We start from the raw sequence: 21,415 nt of genomic DNA, 5'->3' as shown, positions 1-21,415 counted from the left end.
TTGCGAAGATCTTGAGTTTTCGTCGAAGGGCGGGTCCTCGGCGGCCTTACAAATTTCGATGTTTCGCCATGAAACAGGAAGTTGCTGTAACTCAGGCATGGAATGTCCAATCTCCCCCAAACTTCACACGTTTGATAAGAGTTCTGTCCTGAACACATGGCCATGCTCATATTCAGTTATAGTCATAGCGCCACCTGCTGGCAACAGGAAGTGACATGTTTAACACTGTTATGGACTCCTAATAACATATAAAAAAGTGCCAGCAAGTGCGAAACATGCTAACAACATACTAGAAGCATGCTAAAACATGCTAGCAAACTCTTAGCTAAGTGCTAAAGCATGCTATTATTGCAATTAAATAGGAATTTGCTGTAACTCAGGCATGGAATGTCCAATCTGCCCCAAACTTCACACTTTTGATAAGCGTTCTGTCCTGAACACATCTACATGATAATATTCAGTTATAGTAATAGCGCCACCTACTGGCAACAGGAAGTGTCATGTTTAACACGTTGATGCCATTCTAGCAACATGTTAAAAATGCCATTGAGGTCTAAACATGCTAGAAACATGTTAAAACATGCTAGCAATACTTAGCTAAGTGCTAAAGCATGCTAATTCAATGAAACAGGATGTTGTTGTTACTCAAGAAGGCAATGTCCAATATGCGCCAAACTTCACACTTTTAATAAACGTTCTGTCCTGAACACATGACCATGCTCATATTCAGTTACAGTCATAGTGCCACCTGCTGGCAACAGGAAGTGACATGTTAAACACTGTTGTGGACATATAAAAACATATAAAAAAAGTGCCAGCAAGTGCTAAACATGCTAACAACATACTAGAAACATGCTAAAACATGCTAGCAAACACTTAGCTAAGTGCTAAAGCATGCTATTGCTGCAATTAAATAGGAATTTGCTGTAACACAGGCATGGAATGTCCAATCTGCCCCAAACTTCACACGTTTGATAAGAGTCATGGCCTGAACACATCTACATGAGAATATTCAGTTATAGTAATAGCGCCACCTGCTGTCAACAGGAAGTGACATGTTTAACACTGTTGTGGTCTCCTAATAACATATATAAAAGAGCCAGCAAGTGCTAAACAGGTTAGCAACATACTAGAAACATGCTAGCAAACACTTAGCTAAGTGATAAAGCATGCTATTACTGCAATTAAATAGGAATTTGCTGTAACTCAGGCATGGAACGTCCAATCTGCCCCAAACTTCACATGTTTGATAAGAATCATGGCCTGAACGCATGCCTATGCTCAAATTCAGTTATAGTAATAGCGCCACCTACTGGCAACAGGAAGTGACATGTTTAACACGTTGATGCCGTTCTAGCAACATGTTAAAAATGCCATTGAGTTCTAAACATGCTAGAAACATATTAAAACATGCTAGCAATACTTAGCTAAGTGCTAAAGCATGCTAATTCAATGAAACAGGACTTTGTTGTTACTCAAGAAGGCAATGTACAATCTACCCCAAACGTCACACGTTTGATAAGAGTTATCTCTTGAACACATGTCCATGCTCATATTTAGTTATAGTCATAGCGCCACCTGCTGGCAACAGGAAGTGACGTTTAACACTGTTCTTGACTCCTAATAACATATAAAAAAATGCCAGTAGGTGCTAAACATCCTACCAACATACTAGAGACATGCTAAAACATAATAGCAAACACTTAGCTAAGTGCTAAAGAATGATATTACTGCAATTAAATATGAATTTGCTGTAACTCAGGCATGGAATGTCCAATCTGCCCCAAACTTCACACTTTTGATAAGCGTTCTGTCCTGAACACATGACCATGCTTATATTCAGTTACAGTCATAGCGCCACCTGCTGGCAACAGGAAGTGACATGTTTAACACTGTTGTGGACTCCTAATAACATATAAAAAAGTGCCAGCAAGTGTTAAACATGCTAACAACATACTAGAAACATGCTAAAACATGCTAGCAAACTCTTAGCCAAGTGCTAAAGCATGCTATTATTGCAATTAAATAGGAATTTGCTGTAACTCAGGCATGGAATGTCCAATCTGCCCCAAACTTCACACTTTTGATAAGAGTCATGGCCTGAACACATCTACATGAGAATGTTCAGTTATAGTAATAGCGCCACCAACTGGCAACAGGAAGTGACATGTTTAACACGTTGATGCCGTTCTAGCAACATGTTAAAACATGCTAACAATGCTTAGCTAAGTTCTAAAGAATGCTAATTCAATGAAACATGACTTTGTTGTTACTCAAGAAGGCAATGTCCAATTTGCACCAAACTTCACATGTTTGATAAGAGTTCTGTCCTGAACACACATCCATGCTCATATTCAGTTATAGTCATAACGCCACCTACTGGCAACAGAAACTGACATGGTTAACACAGTAATGCAGTACTAACCACATAATTATTGTGTACTAAGCATGCTAGAAACAGACTGAACATGCTAGCAACACTTAGCTGAGTCATGAAGCATGCTATTATCACCATTATACAAAACATTTTGTAACTGACTTTGACATACTCTTACTATATATACCTCCTTAAATGTACATTTCCCAACCATGCTCTGCCTTCCTAAAGCCACCGAGTGTTGATGGCACGGGTGCGAGGGCCCTTTCATCGCTGCTTGCAGCTTTAATTATTATTATTATTATTCTTCTCCGCATTTAATTGCATTTTTGAGGGCCTAAACATGCTCGAAAACTCACGAAACTTTGCACACGCGTCAAAACTGGCGAAAATTGACATCTGATATAGGTTTCAGAATTGGACGGGGCAAAATGGCTCGATAGCGCCACCTATAAAAGTTCAACGGAGTGCGCCTCCCGCAACGTTCCACGTACGTGCACGAAATTCGGTACATACATGTAATGACCTAATACCTACAAAAAAGTCTCTTGGAGCATAGCCCTAAACACAACAGGAAGTCAGCCATTTTGAACTTCCTCCCAGATTTTTGTGCAGTTTTTGACATTTTCAGGCCTCGTACTTTAACGAACTCCTCCTACAGTTTTAATCTGATCATCTTCAAATTTGGTGAGTGTAATCTTAAGGCCTTTGCGACGTTAAATTGCGAAGATCTTGAGTTTTCGTCGAAGGGCGGGTCCTCGGCGGCCTGACAAATTTTGATGTTTCGCCATGAAACAGGAAGTTGCTGTAACTCAGGCATGGAATGTCCAATCTGCCCCAAACTTCACACATTTGATAAGAGTTCTGTCCTGAACACATGACCATGCTCATATTCAGTTATAGTCATAGCGCCACCTGCTGGCAACAGGAAGTGACATGTTTAACACTGTTATGGACTCCTAATAACATATAAAAAAGTGCCAGCAAGTGCTAAACATGCTAACAACATACTAGAAGCATGCTAAAACATGCTAGCAAACTCTTAGCTAAGTGCTAAAGCATGCTATTATTGCAATTAAATAGGAATTTGCTGTAACTCAGGCATGGAATGTCCAATCTGCCCCAAACTTCACACTTTTGATAAGCGTTCTGTCCTGAACATATCTACATGAGAATATTCAGTTATAGTAATAGCGCCACCTACTGGTAACAGGAAGTGTCATGTTTAACACGTTGATGCCATTCTAGCAACATGTTAAAAATGCCATTGACTTCTAAACATGCTAGAAACATGTTAAAACATGCTAGCAATACTTAGCTAAGTGCTAAAGCATGCTAATTCAATGAAACAGGATGTTGTTGTTACTCAAGAAGGCAATGTCCAATCTGCGCCAAACTTCACACTTTTAATAAACGTTCTGTCCTGAACACATGACCATGCTCATATTCAGTTACAGTCATAGTGCCACCTGCTGGCAACAGGAAATGACATGTTAAACACTGTTGTGGACATATAAAAACATATAAAAAAAGTGCCAGAAAGTGCTAAACATGCTAACAACATACTAGAAACATGCTAAAACATGCTAGCAAACACTTAGCTAAGTGTTAAAGCATGCTATTGCTGCAATTAAATAGGAATTTGCTGTAACACAGGCATGGAATGTCCAATCTGCCCCAAACTTCACACGTTTGATAAGAGTCATGGCCTGAACACATCTACATGAGAATATTCAGTTATAGTAATAGCGCCACCTGCTGTCAACAGGAAGTGACATGTTTAACACTGTTGTGGTCTCCTAATAACATATATAAAAGAGCCAGCAAGTGCTAAACAGGTTAGCAACATACTAGAAACATGCTAGCAAACACTTAGCTAAGTGCTAAAGCATGCTATTACTGCAATTAAATAGGAATTTGCTGTAACTCAGGCATGGAATGTCCAATCTGCCCCAAACTTCACATGTTTGATAAGAATCATGGCCTGAACACATGTCTATGCTCAAATTCAGTTATAGTAATAGCGCCACCTACTGGCAACAGGAAGTGACATGTTTAACACGTTGATGCCGTTCTAGCAACATGTTAAAAATGCCATTGAGTTCTAAACATGCTAGAAACATATTAAAACATGCTAGCAATACTTAGCTAAGTGCTAAAGCATGCTAATTCAATGAAACAGGACTTTGTTGTTACTCAAGAAGGCAATGTACAATCTACCCCAAACGTCACACGTTTGATAAGAGTTATCTCTTGAACACATGTCCATGCTCATATTTAGTTATAGTCATAGCGCCACCTGCTGGCAACAGGAAGTGACGTTTAACACTGTTCTTGACTCCTAATAACATATAAAAAAATGCCAGTAGGTGCTAAACATCCTACCAACATACTAGAGACATGCTAAAACATACTAGCAAACACTTAGCTAAGTGCTAAAGAATGATATTACTGCAATTAAATATGAATTTGCTGTAACTCAGGCATGGAATGTCCAATCTGCCCCAAACTTCACACTTTTGATAAGCGTTCTGTCCTGAACACATGACCATGCTTATATTCAGTTACAGTCATAGCGCCACCTGCTGGCAACAGGAAGTGACATGTTTAACACTGTTATGGACTCCTAATAACATATAAAAAAGTGCCAGCAAGTGTTAAACATGCTAACAACATACTAGAAACATGCTAAAACATGCTAGCAAACTCTTAGCCAAGTGCTAAAGCATGCTATTATTGCAATTAAATAGGAATTTGCTGTAACTCAGGCATGGAATGTCCAATCTGCCCCAAACTTCACACTTTTGATAAGAGTCATGGCCTGAACACATCTACATGAGAATGTTCAGTTATAGTAATAGCGCCACCAACTGGCAACAGGAAGTGACATGTTTAACACGTTGATGCCGTTCGTGCAACATGTTAAAAATGCCATTGAGTTCTAAACATGCTAGAAACATGTTAAAACATGCTTAAATGCTTAGCTAAGTTCTAAAGAATGCTAATTCAATGAAACATGACTTTGTTGTTACTCAAGAAGGCAATGTCCAATTTGCACCAAACTTCACACGTTTGATAAGAGTTCTGTCCTGAACACACATCCATGCTCATATTCAGTTATAGTCATAACGCCACCTACTGGCAACAGAAACTGACATGGTTAACACAGTAATGCAGTACTAACCACATAATTATTGTGTACTGAGCATGCTAGAAACAGACTAAACATGCTAGCAACACTTAGCTGAGTCATGAAGCATGCTATTATCACCATTATACAAAACATTTTGTAACTGACTTTGACATACTCTTACTATATATCCCTCCTTAAATGTACATTTCCCAACCATGCTCTGCCTTCCTAAAGCCACCGAGTGTTGATGGCACGGGTGCGAGGGCCCTTTCATCGCTGCTTGCAGCTTTAATTATTATTATTATTATTATTTTGTCAACCTTTCGGGCACTTTTGGGGCCCTTAACATGCTCGAAAACTCTTGAAATTTTGCACACAGGTCAGAACCCGCGGCCATCAGGGCCGGGCTGAAGCTGGTACCCGGGCGTGGCAGGGGGCCTCGACAGCGCCCCCTGGAACGGGATCCGAACACTTGTTCATAAATCAGACACGCTTGCATGTAATAATATGAAACTCGGTACACATATAGACCTCATCGGGCCGAACAACTTTCGTGCTCTAAGTTTTACGCCAGACCAACAGGAAGTCAGCTATTATGGGTTGTTTGGAAACGCATGCTGTGGAATTTGATGTACTCCTCCTAGGAAATTCATCCATTCGCCTCCAAACTCGGTCGGCATGAAGTCAAGACATTGAGGATGCTAAATTGCGGACGGATTTTTGATATCTCGAACGGTTTGGCCGTGGCAAGGAAACGAATTTATGGCGAATAATTCAAACAGGAAGTGTGTTATAACTTCTGCATACATTAACTGATCTTGATGAAACTTCAGCAGTGTGTTAGTTGTAAGAGGCCGATCACATGGATGTGACATTTGTGAGTCAAAGTTATAGCGCCACCAACTGGCAACAGGAAGTGTGTTACTTTCAAAATGCTTTGAAATCACCCTCTTATTTTTACCCGATTTGCTTAAAACTTTATGTGTATAATGTAAACACACGGAAGATGTAGACCTGTGAAAGGATTATTGATATCTTAGATACTGTTGCCGTGGCAACACATTAAACTTTAATATTCTTTTCGGATGCTTTTGAGACTCTTCACATGCTTGAAAATGCATGAAACTCGACAGACACATCACATTTATTATCCAGTAGACATGTGCAAAGTTTCAGAAACGGCCGTGGTGAAATGGCTCAGTAGCGCCACCTTGAGTCAAAAATGGGGGCTTAGTTTTTCCTAGAATCACAAAACTTGGTAGGTGTATTGTTCTCATCAAGCCGGACAACTTTCTAATTTACAGTCATAACCTCAGACCACCAGGAAGTCAGATATTTTGGTTTGAATGTGGATTTTCTGGAGAATTTTCTCTCTCTCTGTGTGTGTCTGTGTGTGTGTGTGTGGGGGGGGGGGGGGGGTATATTCCATTTAATCTTTGTTTTTCAAGGTTTCAGGGGCTTTTGGGGCCCTTAACTTGCTTTAAAACTCTTGAAACTTTTCACACAGGTCAGAACCCACGGTCCTCAGGGCCGGGCTGAAGCTGGTACACGGGCGTGGCAGGGGGGCTCAACAGCGCCCCCTTGGACACGGTCTGAAAAGTTGGTCCATATATCAAACATGCTTGCATGAATTAATATGAAACTCGGTACACATATAGATCTCATCGGGCCGAACAACTTCCGCACTCTAAGTTATTAGCTCCGCCCAACAGGAAGTCGGCTATTATGGGTTGTTTGGAAAACGCTTGCTGTGGAATGTGAAATACTCCTCCTAGAAAATTCACTGTGTCCCCTCCAAACTCGGTGTACATGTAGTCAAGACTTTGAGGATGCTAAATTGCGGACGGATTTTTGATATCTCGAACGGTTTGGCCGTGGCGAGGAATCGAATTTATGGTGAGAAAAGAGAAACACGAAGTGGAATAAATTCTGCATACATTGACTGATCTTGATGAAACTTCAGCAGTGTGTTCGTGGTAAGAGGCCGATCAGATGGATGTAACTATTGTGAGACAAAGTTATAGCGCCACCAACTGGCAGCAGGAAGTGTGTCACTTTCAACATGCTTTTGACAAAAGTGGGGGGGTTATTTTTAACTACAGTAAAAAAAAAATAGTACGTATATTGTTCTCATCAAGCCGGACAACTTTCTAATTTACATTCATTAGCTCCAGCCATCAGGAAGTCAGATATTTTGGTCTGAATGTGGATTTTTTTGCAAAATCAGCCTCTGAATTTTTAGCCACTCCTCTTAAACTATTTATTTTATTCCCACCAAACTTTTTCAACATGATGAAAATACATTAAATATGCTAAATTGTGAATGGATAATAAATATCTCAAACGGTTTTGCTATAGTGAGGGACTAAAGTAATGTACAAAAAGGAAACTAAAAGCCTCATCTTCTAAAAATGTAATTAAAAACCATTTATTTCTATATAAAAGTATACAAATATCACAACTAAAACCCATTTTATTCTTTTTTTTTTCAATTTAATAATAATTTATAAGTTTAAAAATAGTAATTGTACTATTTAGTCCCATAAAAGTCAAGTCATACATAGGGCTATACTGCCCTCTTGTGTTCAAAATCAGGTAGGCCTATTGTATCTACATAAAAATATACTAGGTTTGTGACGGTGAGAATATTTTACCACTGGTTAATCTATGTGTGACACCGCTGGGGGCTTTTGAATCGCCAACTTAAAAACGAAAGTAAAATATGCTCGTCCGCACTGACATTGATAGTGGTTGAGCGAGCGTTTCAAATGAATTCCTATGGAAGTAGGAATTAACTGAAAAACGTTCACTCTGTTCTGCTCGTTCCTCGCCGTGGATGCGCACCGTTATGAATGCCCGTGCAGCCATGAGCATTTTAGTTTAATTTTACAATTAGCGCCTTTCGGGGGGTGGATTGCTTGATATTATTTTACAAAAGCACAATGTTGTGTTTTATTGCGACTGTACACACATATAAGTTAACACTTTGCAGTTTGAATGTCGTCCTGTATAATGACGGATTATGTTTTTATGTGTCCACTCTTCAATCGCGCCCACGCCACACACACACACACACACACACGGTTTACTATCTTTGTGGGGACTCTCCATAGACTTAATGGTTTTTATACTGTACAAACTGTATATTCTATCTCCTCACACTAACCCTACCCCTAAACCTACCTATCCCAGAAAACTTTCTGCATTTTTACATTTCCAAAAAAACTCATTCATAGTGACTATTGTGAGTCAAAGTTATAGCGCCACCAACTGGCAGCAGGAAGTGTGTCACTTTCAAAATGCTTTGAAGTCACCGTCTTAATTTTACCCGATTTGCTTCAAACTTTATGTGTATAATGTAAACACACGGCAGATGTAGACCTGTGAAAGGATTATTGATATCTTAGACACTGTTGCCGTGGCAACGCATCAAATTTTAATATTCTTTTCGGATGCGTTTGAGACTCTTAGCATGCTTGAAATTGGATGAAACTCGACAGACACATAACACTTATTAGCCAGTAGACATGTGAAAAGTTTCAGAAACGGACGTGGCAGGGGGGCTCAACATCGCCCTCTTGAACAGGGTCTGAAAACTTGGTCCATATATCAAACACGCTTGCATGAATTAATATGAAACTCGGTACACATATAGATTTCATCGGGCCGAACAACGTTCCCTCTGTCAAGTTTCACGCCAGCCCAACAGGAAGTCGGCTATTATGGGTTGTTTGGAAAACGCTTGCTGTGGAATTTGATGTACTCCTCCTAGAGAATTCATTCAATCACCTCCTAACTCAGTCAGCATGAAGTCAAGACATTGAGGATGCTAAATTGCGGATGGATTTTTGATATCTCGAACGGTTTGGCCGTGGCGAGGAAACAAATTTATGGCGAGAAAAGAGAGAGACGAAGTGTTATAACTTCTGCATACATTAACTGATCTTGATGAAACTTTAGCAGTGTGTTCGTGGTAAGAGACCGATCAGATGGATGTAACTATTGTGAGTCAAAGTTATAGCGCCACCAACTGGCAGCAGGAAGTGTGTCACTTTCAAAATGTTTTTGACAAAAGTGCGGGGGTTAGTTTTACCCACAATTACAAAAATCAGTACGTATATTGGTCTCATCGAGCCGGACAACTTTCTAATTTACAGTCATTAGCTCTGACCAACAGGAAGTCAGATATTTTGGTTTGAATGTGAATTTATTTGAAAATTCAGCCTCTGCATTTTTACCCACTCCTGCTGAGTGGCTTATTTTATTCACACCAAACTTTTTCAACATGATGAAAATACATTAAAGATGCTAAATTGTGAACGGATATTGAATATCTCAAATGGTTTTGATATGGCGAGGGATTAAAGTAACGTAAAAAAAAGAATCAGAAAACATCTCATATCTTCAAAAAATGTAATTATACACCATTTATTTTTATATAAAATTATACAAATATCAGAACTAAACCCAATTTTGGGTTTATTCAGTTTTTTCAATTCAAGAATTATGTACAAGTTTAAAATCAGCCAGAATGCGCTATTTAGTAAAAAAAAAAAAAAAAAAAATCATACATAGGGCTATACTGCCCTCTTGTGTTCAAAATCAGGTAGGCCCATTATATATTGTATTTATATATGAATATATTAGCGATGTGACTGAGAATTTTTTCCCACTGGTTATCGATGTGTGACACTGCGGCGGGGGCTTTTAAATCACTAACTTAAAGGGATACTCCACTTTAAATAAAAAATTCTGTCATCATATACTCACCCTCATGTTGTTTCAATCCTTTATGAATTTCTTTCTTCTGCTGAACAGAAAGGAAGATATTTAGAAGAATGTCAGTAACCAGACAGTTTCTGGTCTCATTGACTTCCATAGTATACATTATTTCCTAATTCCTACTATGGAAGTCAATGGGATCAGAAACTGTCTGGTTACTGACATTCTTCTAAATATCTTCCTTTCTGTTCAGCAGAAGAAAGTAATTCATAAAGGATTAAAACAACATGAGGGTGAGTATATGATGACTTTCATTTTAAAGTGGAGTATCCCTTTAAAAGCGAAAGTGAAATACGGACGTCCAGTAGGAATGAACTAAAAAACATTCACTCTGTTCTGCTCGTTCCTCGCTGTAGACGCGTTATTGCCCGTGCAGCCGTAAGCATTTTAGTTTCATTTAAAAAATAGCGCCATTTCAGTGGTGGGATTGCTTGAATGTTTTTTTTACAAAAGCACAGTGTTGTGTTTTAATGCGAGTGTACATAAATATAAGTAAACACACTGCAGTTTAAATGATGTCCTGTATGAACAAAACGACGGAGTAGCCTATGTTTTTATGTTTCCAATGTTCGAACGCGCCCACGCCTCACACACACACACACACACTGTGCATTCCAGCATTGCAATCTTGACATCGCAGCCAATTCATTATAGCCGTAATAAAATATAATAATAAATATAAATAGTCAACCTATTTGCAGCAAATGATTGTAGATTTCAGATCAATATATTTGTTTTCCTTACAATTTTAATTAACACTAACTTTATTCTCATCTGAATTATAAATAATTCATTCCTGTATAAAATAATACTACCATTAAAAAAATACATTTGATTGTCTTTTTTAATCAATGGAGAATGTGTGACTTAAAAATAAACAGATTAGTGCTTGTTTTGAGGACAAGAAATGAAAACCAATGCAATATGATGAATGTCCAAAAGATGGCACCGACAGACTGCTTTTAAATGGGGTTGGATTTTTTTTTTTTTTTTTTTTTTTTTAACTGTGTGTGTGTGTGTGTGAGAGAGAGAGAGAGATTTTGGTTGGGTGGCAGTTGTAGGTTACAGTTTGACAAGAGTTTATAGTTTGACAAAGCACAATGTTGTTTTATTGCGAGTGTACACAAATATAAATGACGGAGTATGTTTTTATGTCTCCATTGTTTGACTAAGCCACAGACACACACACACACACACACACACACACACACACACACACACACACACACACACACACACACACACACAAACACACACACACAACAACAACAACAACAACATATTGTGCATTCCAGCATTGCAATCTTGACATCGCAGCCTGTTCATTATAGCCTTAATAAAATATAATAAAATAGTCACCCTAACAAATAAAAATTACACTTACAATTTTTTTTAAAGTGACAAGACAGAGAATATTACTTGTCTGATGTATATATATATATATATATATATATATATATATATATAGCTGCGAGCAGCGATGGAGGGCCCAAGCCGGTGACACCGCCACCCCGGTGGCTTTAGTGTAACTAAAGGCACCAGGGTGGCGGTGCCACCGGCTTGGGCCCGCAATCGCTGCTCGCAGCTATATTATTATTATTATTATTATTTATTTTTTTTTTCTACTTCTTGGGCACTTTTGGGGCCCTTAACATGCTCAAAAACTCTTGAAATTTTGCACACACGTCAGAACCTGCGGCCTTCCTAACTGGTTTATTTTATTCACACCAAACTTTTTCAACATGATGAAAACACATTAAAGATGCTAAATTGTGAACGGATATTAAACATCTCAAACGGTTTTTCTATAGTGAGGGACTAAAGTAATGTACAAAAAGGAAACTAAAAGCCTCATCTTCTAAAAATGTAATTAAACACCATTTATTTCTATATAAAAGTATAAAAATATCACAACTAAACCCATTTTATTCTTTTTTTTCAATCTAATAAATATTTATAAGTTTAAAAATAGTAATTGTACTATTTAGTCCCATAAAAGTCAAGTCATACATAGGGCTATACTGCTCTCTTGTGTTCAAAATCAGGTAGGCCTATTGTATCTACATAAAAATATACTAGTGACGGTGAGAATATTTTACCACCGGTTAATCGACGTGTGACACCGCTGGGGGCTTTTGAATCGCCAACATAAAAACGCGTGTGAAGAGGATGATTTTTTCCATCGATATTGGAACACGAGTGAAGTACAAAGCCTATAATAAAGAATAGTTTAGAATCCAAATACATCGCAAATATTGAAACATTTTGATTCTAATGAGAGGGTTACGTGAGACCAACACTGCTTACTTTCGTTTTTATTTTTACATTAAATTTAAAGGATTTGTTGTGGAATATTTTGAGTGTATCATAAAATCAGAATAAGGTAAGACAAGTAATATTTTCTGTCTTATATATATATATGTATATGTATATGTATGTGTGTGTGTGTGTGTGTATATATATATATATACATAAATAGATAGATAGATAGATAGATATTTATATATATATATATATATATAATGTATATATGTGTGTGTGTATATATATATATAAATATAGCTGCGAGCAGCGATGGAGGGCCAAAGCCGGCGGCACCGCCATCCCCGGTGCCTTTAGGTAACTAAAGGCTCCGGGGTTGCGGTGCCACCGGCTTGGGCCCGTAATCGCTGCTCGCAGCTATATTTATTATTATTATTATTATTTTGTCAACCTTTCGGCCACTTTTGGGGCCCTTAACATGCTCGAAAACTCTTGAAACTTTGCACAAAGGTCAGAACCCGCGGCCATCAGGGCCGGGCTGAGGCTGGTACCCGGGCGTGGCAGGGGGGCTCGACAGCGCCCCCTGGAACGGGATCCGAACACGTGTCCATAAATCAAACACACTTGCATGTAATAATATGAAACTCGGTACACATATAGATCTCATCGGGCCGAACAACTTTCGTGCTCTAAGTTTTACGCCAGCCCAACAGGAAGTCGGCTATTTAGGGTTGTTTGGAAACGCATGCTGTGGAATTTAATGTACTCCTCCTAGGGAATTCATCGATTTGCCTCCAAACTCGGTGTGCATGAAGTCAAGACATTGAGGATGCTAAATTGCGGACGGATTTTTGATATCTCGAACGGTTTGGCCGTGGCGAGGGAACGAATTTATGGCGAAAAAATGAAACGGGAAGTGTGTTATAACTTCTGCATACATTAACTGATCTTGATGAAACTTCAGCAGTGTGTTCGTTGTAAGAGGCCGATCGCACAGATGTGACTATTGTGAGTCAAAGTTATAGCGCCACCAACAGGCAGCAGGAAGTACATCACTATTAAAATGCTTTGAAATCACTGTCTTATTTTTACCAGATTTGCTTCAAACTTTATGTGTACAATGTAGACACACGGCAGATGTAAACCTGTGAAAGGATTATTGATATCTTAGATACTGTTGCCGTGGCAACGCATCAAACTTTAATATTCTTTTTTTATGCTTTTGAGACTCTTAACATACTTGAAATTGCATGAAACTCGACAGACACATCACATTTATTATCCAGTAGACATGTGCAAAGTTTCAGAAACGGGCGTGGTGAGGGGCTCAGTAGCGCCACCTTTAGTCATAAGTGGGGGGGTTAGTTTTATCAACAGCAACAAAACTTGGTATGTGTATTGTTCTCATCAAGACGGACAACTTTCTAATTTACATGATCTATCTCCGACCAACAGGAAGAGAGATATTTTGGTTTGAATGTGGATTTTCTGAAGAATTTTCTCTCCCTCTCTCTGTGTCTCTGTGTGTGTGAGGGGAGGGGGGATTTGACTATTGCTTTTATATTGTTAATCAAGGTTTCAGGGGATTTTGGGGTCCTTAACATGCTCAAAAACTCTTGAAACTTTGCACACAAGTCAGAACCCCCTGCCATCAGGGACGGGCTGAAGCTGGTACCCGGGCGTGGCAGGGGGGCTCAACAGCGCCCCCTTGAAAGGGGTCCCAAAACTTGGTCCATAGATCAAACACGCTTGCATGAATTAATATGAAACTCGGTACACATATAGATCTCATCGGGCCGAACAACTTTCCCCCGGTCAAGTTTTACGCCAGCCCAACAGGAAGTCGGCTATTATGGGTTGTTTGGAAAACGCTTGCTGTGGAATGCGAAGTACTCCTCCTAGAGAATTCATCCAATCCCCACCAAACTCGGTTTGCATGAAGTCAAGACATTGAGGATTCTAAATTGCGGACGGATTTTTGATATCTCGAACGGTTTGGCCGTGGCGAGGAAACGAAATTATGGCGAGAAAAGAGAAACACGAAGTGGTATAACTTCTGCATACATTAACTGATCTTCATGAAACTTCACCAGTGTGTTCGTGGTAAGAGGCCGATCAGATGGATGTAACTATTGTGAGCCAAAGTTATAGCGCCACCAACTGGCAGCAGGAAGTGTGTCACTTTCAACATGCTTTTGACAAAAGTGGGGGGGTTAGTTTTACCAACAGTTCCAAAAATCAGTATATATATTGGGCTCATCGAGTCAGACAACTTTCTAATTTACAGTTATTAGCTCAGAGCAAAAGGAAGTCAGATATTTTGGTTTGAATGTGGATTTTTTGGATATTTCAGACATTGAGTTTTTAGCTACTCTTCCTAACTGGTTTATTTTATTCACACAAAACTTTTTCAAAATGATAAAGATACATTAAAGATGCTAAATTGTGAACGGATATTAAACATCTCAAACGGTTTTGCTATAGTGAGGGACTAAAGTAAAGTAACCCTTAAAGCCTCATCTTCTAAAAATGTAATTAAACACCATTTATTTCTATATAAAAGTATAAAAATATCACAACTAAACCCATTTTATTCTTTTTTTTTTTTCAAGTTTAAAAATAGTAATTGTACTATTTAGTCCCATAAAAGTCAAGTCATACATAGGGCTATACTGCCCTCTTGTGTTCAAAATCAGGTAGGCTTATTGTATCTACATAAAAATATACTAGGTATGTGACGGTGAGAATATTTTACCACCGGTTAATCGACGTGTGACACCACTGGGGGCTTTTGAATCGCCAACTTAAAAACGAAAGTAAAATATGTTCGTCCGCACTGACATTGATAGTGGTTGAGCGAGCGTTTCAAATGAATTCCTATGGAAGTAGGAATTAACTGAAAAACGTTCACTCTGTTCTGCTCGTTCCTCGCCGTGGATGCGCACCGTTATGAATGCCCGTGCAGCCATAAGCATTTTAGTTTCATTTTAAAATTAGCGCCTTTCGGGGGGTGGATTGCTTGAAATTATTTTACAAAAGCAGAATGTTGTGTTTTATTGCGACTGTACACAAATACAAGTTAACACTTTGCAGTTTGAATGTCGTCCTGTATAATGACGGAGTATGTTTTTATGTGTCCACTGTTCAATCGCACCAACGCCACACACACACACCCACCCACACACACACGGTTTACTATCTTTGTGGGGACTCTCCATAGATTTAATGATTTTTATACTGTACAAACTGTATATTTTATCTCCTTACACTAACCCTACCTCTAAACCTACCCATCACAGAAAACTTTCTGCATTTATACATTTCCAAAAAAACTCATTCTGTATGAAGCTTGTTTACCCATGGGGACCTCTATTTAGGTCCCCACTGTGACACGAGTCCCCATGAGTCTGTGTGCATTCAGGTTAAAGTCCCCACCGGGACAGAAAAACATGAACACACACACACACACACACACACACACACACACACACACACACACACTCCAGCATTGCAATCTTGACATTGCAGCCTGTTCATTATAGACTTAATAAAATATAATAATAAAATGGTCAACCTAACATATAAAGATTACACTGCTCTAAATAGTCAGTTGTACAATTCGTACATTCACGGTAAGTACCGCTCCACTATGAATTTTCCAAGCACATTTTTGCGCATGTGAAGAGGATGATTTTTTCCGTCGATATTGGAACACGAGTGAAGAACAAAGCCTATAATAAAGAATAGTTTAGCATCCACATACATCGCAAATGTTGAAACATTTTGATTCTAATGAGAGGGTTACGTGAGCCCAACACTGCTTTCTTTCATTTTTATTTTTACATTAAATTTAAAGGATTTGTTGTGGAATATTTTGAGTGTATCATAAAATCAGAATAAGGTAAGTCAAGCAATATTTTTGGTCTTTTATATATATATATATAAATATAGCTGCAAGCAGCAATGAAGGGCCAAAGCCGGCGGTACTGCCACCCCGGTGCCTTTAGGTAACTAAAGGCACCGGGGTTGCGGTGCCACCGGCTTGGGCCCGTAATCGCTGCTCGCAGCTATATTTAGGGCCCAAGCCCTGAAAGGGCGAAGGCCCTATTGTTTTCGGTAGGATTATTATTAGGGCCCAAGCCCTGAAAGGGCGAAGGCCCTATTGTTTTCGGTAGGATTATTATTATTATTATTATTATTATTATTATTATTATTATTATTTTGTCAACCTTTCGGGCACTTTTGGGGCCCTTAACATGCTCGAAAACTCTTGAAATTTTGCACACAGGTCAGAACCCGCGGCCATCAGGGCCGGGCTGAAGCTGGTACCCGGGCGTGGCAGGGGGCCTCGACAGCGCCCCCTGGAACAGGATCCGAACACTTGTCCATAAATCAGACACGCTTGCATGTAATAATATGAAACTCGGTACACATATAGACCTCATAGGGCCGAACAACTTTCGTGCTCTAAGTTTTACGCCAGACCAACAGGAAGTCGGCTATTATAGGTTGTTTGGAAACGCATGCTGTGGAATGCGAAGTACTCCTCCTAGGAAATTCATCCATTCGCCTCCAAACTCGGTCGGCATGAAGTCAAGACATTGAGGATGCTAAATTGCGGACGGATTTTTGATATCTCGAACGGTTTGGCCGTGGCAAGGAAACGAATTTATGGCGAATAATTCAAACAGGAAGTGTGTTATAACTTCTGCATACATTAACTGATCTTGATGAAACTTCAGCAGTGTGTTAGTTGTAAGAGGCCGATCACATGGATGTGACATTTGTGAGTCAAAGTTATAGCGCCACCAACTGGCAACAGGAAGTGTGTCACTTTCAAAATGCTTTGAAATCACCCTCTTATTTTTACCCCATTTGCTTCAAACTTTATGTGTATAATGTAAACACACGGCAGATGTAGACCTGTGAAAGGATTATTGATATCTTAGATACTGTTGCCGTGGCAACGCATCAAACTTTAATATTCTTTTCGGATGCTTTTGAGACTCTTCACATGCTTGAAAATGCATGAAACTCGACAGACACATCACATTTATTATCCAGTAGACATGTGCAAAGTTTCAGAAACGGGCGTGGTGAAATGGCTCAGTAGCGCCACCTTTAGTCAAAAGTGGGGGGGTTAGTTTTATCAACAGCAACAAAACTTGGTATGAGTATTGTTCTCATCAAGACGGACAACTTTCTAATTTACAGTAACTAGCTCGGACCAAGAGGAAGAGAGATATTTTGGTTTGAATGTGGATTTTCTGGAGAATTTTCTCTCCCTCTCTCTGTGTCTCTGTGTGTGAGGGGAGGGGGGATTTGACTATTGCTTTTATATTGTTAATCAAGGTTTCAGGGGCTTTTGGGGTCCTTAACGTGCTCAAAAACTCTTGAAACTTTGCACACAAGTCAGAACCCCCTGGCATCAGGGCCGGGCTGAAGCTGGTACCCGGGCGTGGCAGGGGGGCTCAACAGCGCCCCCTTGAACTGGGTCTGAAAACTTGGTCCATAGATCAAACACGCTTGCATGAATTAATATGAAACTCGGCACACATATAGATCTCATCGGGCCAAACAACTTTTCCCCCGTCAAGTTTTACGCCAGCCCAACGGGAAGTTGGCTATTATGGGTTGTTTGGAAAACGCTTGCTGTGGAATGCGAAGTACTCCTCCTAGAGAATTCATCCAATCCCCACCAAACTCGGTGTGCATGAAGTCAAGTCATTGAGGATGCTAAATTGCGGAAGGATTTTTGATATCTCGAACGGTTTGGCCGTGGCGAGGAAACAAATTTATGGCGAGAAAAGAGAAACACGAAGCGGTATAACTTCTGCATACATTAACTGATCTTGATGAAACTTCACCAGTGTGTTCGTGGTAAGAGGCCGATCAGATGGATGTAACTATTGTGAGTCAAAGTTATAGCACCACCAACTGGCAGCAGGAAGTGTGTCACTTTCAAAATGCCTTTGACAAAAGTGGGGGGGTTAGTTGTATATACAGTAACAAAAATCAGTACGTACATTGGTCTCATCGAGCCGGACAACTTTCTAATTTAAAGTAATTTGCTCCGACCAACAGGAAGTCAGATATTTAGGTCTGAATGTGGATTTTTGGGATATTTCAGACTCTGAGTTTTTAGCTACTCCTCCTAACTGGTTTATTTTTTTCACACCAAACTTTTTCAACACGATGAAAATACATTAAATATGCTAAATTGTGAAAGGATATTAAATATTTCAAACAGTTTTGATATAGTGAGGGATTAAAGTAATGTACAAAAAGGAAACGCTAAAAGCCTCATCTTCTAAAAATGTAATTATACACCATTTATTTCTATATAAAAGTATACAAATATCACAACTAAACCCATTTTATTCTTTTTTTTTTCAATTTAAGAATTACTTATATGTTTAAAAATAGCAATTGTACTCTTTAGTCACATAAAAGTCAAGTCATACATAGGGCTATACTGCCCTCTTGTGTTCAAAATCAGGTAGGCCTATTGTATCTATATAAAAATATACTAGGTATGTGACGGTGAGAATATTTTACCACCGGTTAATCAACGGGTTAATCAACGTTAATCAATGTTGTGGAATATTTTGAGTGTATAAAATCAGAATAAAGTAAGACAAGTAATATTTTCTGTCTTCTATATATATATATATACATATATATATACATATATATATATATATATATATATATATATATATATATATATATATATGTATGTATGTATGTATGTATGTATATATATATATATACCGTATTTTCCGGACTATAAGTCGCTCCGGAGTATAAGTCGCATCAGTCAAAAAATGCGTCATGAAGAGGAAAAAAACATATATAAGTCGCACTGGACTATAAGTCGCATTTATTTAGAAATTTATTTCACAAAATCCAAGACCAAGAACAGACATTTAATCTGGAAAGGCAAGTTATTCAACTACACAGAACAACAGGCTGAATAACGTTAGGTGTCCGGTATGTTAACGCAACACATTAACAGTTATTCAGCTACACGATAACATTAAGAACATATACCTGGGAGGCTGAATAGGCTAAATTAACATAAGCCAGCGAGCCCAACAAGCAAGTTACCAATAAACAAGTTCACCAAGCTCCCGCAATCTCATTCCACATAATTTTCTTCATCCTTGGTGTCGCTTTTGAACAACTCCGCCAACTAGAGCGCCCTCTCACGGCTGTAGACGGTAATGTTTTCTCTTGGTTCATCTCAGTCTGAATTAATTTTGATATATAAGTCGCACCTGAATATAAGTCGCAGGACCAGCCAAACTATGAAAAAAAGTGCGACTTATAGTCCGGAAAATACGGTATATATATATATTAGGGGTTTAACGGTACACAAAAATCACGGTTCGGTACGTACCTCGGTTTTAAAGTCACGGTTCGGTTTATTTTCGGTACAGTAAGGGAAAGAAATGCAAACATTAAACTGCAGGTTGTTTATTACTATAAACTTTTTTTAACAATTTGTTTACACTTTTTTGAACACTTTTTAATAAAATATAATAAAATAGATATAAAATAAAAAAAGAATAAGAAATAAAATACTGCTGCAAAGTTCTCCACTAAATAAAATACTCTCAGTCTCAAACCAATATCACATAATAAAATATAATGAAAAATATAAATAAATAACTATGATTACAGTGCAGGAACAGAAAATAGCCCTATATTAAAATAATATTAAACAAATATATTAATGTATTATTATTTTTCAATAATCAATCAACATAATCAATTTAAGATTTTTTTTTTCCACTTTTTTAATAATTATCAAAATAAAATATAGTCCAAAGCTATAGTACAAAGCTATTATTACCAGAGCATGTGATCAGAGCAGGTCATTTTACCATTGTTGCCAGCATGACTATACCAGCTCAGCAAACAGAAATCTAAGTTACTACTGAGAAATTTCACCTTATTTGAGCGGACTTTGCTTTTCCAGTGCGTGATCGGTACATGATTGGAGTGTTTGGGCCGTTAACAACAGAGCAGAACGCGCAGCGCAAACACGGACTCGAACCTTGAGCAGAGACTGTCTCTGGCAGAGAGCGCAGCGGGTCGTCGACACACACACACACGCGCGCACGCCACGGAACGGAGAGTGCGGCGGCGCACACGAAGCGGAAAAGCTTTTTTTCGCCATGCAGTCTATTTCATTGTTACAGTGACGACGGGTAAAACACGGGTAAAACCAGAGAATGTCTAATAGGAAAAAACATTAGAATCAGCTGCAGGGCGGGATTTGCGCTGAACGCGGAGACTTCCGCCACTTAATATGTTCGTGTGGAAACACGAAAATGTACCTATGTTCCGCACACAAAATATTGCATTCAGTCATTCGGTACACACGTGCACCGAACCGAAAGCCCTGTACCAAAACGGTTCGGTACGAATACACGTACCGTTACACCCCTAATATATATATATATATATATATATATATATATATATATAAATATAGCTGCGAGCAGCGATGAAGGGCCAAAGCCGGCGGCACCGCCACCCCGGTGCCTTTAGGGAACTAAAGGCACCGGGGTTGCGGTGCCACCGGCTTGGGCCCGTAATCGCTGCTCGCAGCTATATTTATTATTATTATTAGGGCCCAAGCCCTGAAAGGGCGAAGGCCCTATTGTTTTCGGTAGGATTATTTATTATTATTATTATTATTATTATTTTTCTGTCAACCTTTCGGGCACTTTTGAGACCCTTAACGTGCTCGAAAACTCTTGAAACTTTGCACACGGGTCAGAACCCGCGGCCATCAGGGCCGGGCTGAAGCTGGTACCCGGGCGTGGCAGAGGGGCTCAACAGCGCCCCCT

General features: G+C 39.0%; 1 protein-coding gene across 1 annotated transcript in view; it reads right to left on the bottom strand.

Annotated features, from left to right (window-relative positions):
* srp68 (signal recognition particle 68) overlaps positions 1-20,808 on the bottom strand; it is a 300,325-nt gene extending 279,517 nt beyond the window's left edge. Inside the window, exon 1 of the mRNA XM_079882590.1 lies at positions 20,789-20,808. The gene's annotated coding sequence lies outside the window, so the exon portion shown is untranslated. The remainder of the gene's footprint in view (positions 1-20,788) is intronic.
* Between the last annotated feature and the right edge of the window lie 607 nt (positions 20,809-21,415).

Source organism: Squalius cephalus (assembly GCF_949319135.1).
Source record: "Squalius cephalus genome assembly, chromosome: 10".
Taxonomy (NCBI): Eukaryota; Metazoa; Chordata; class Actinopteri; order Cypriniformes; family Leuciscidae; genus Squalius; species Squalius cephalus.
This window is presented reverse-complemented; position numbering and strand designations above follow the sequence as displayed.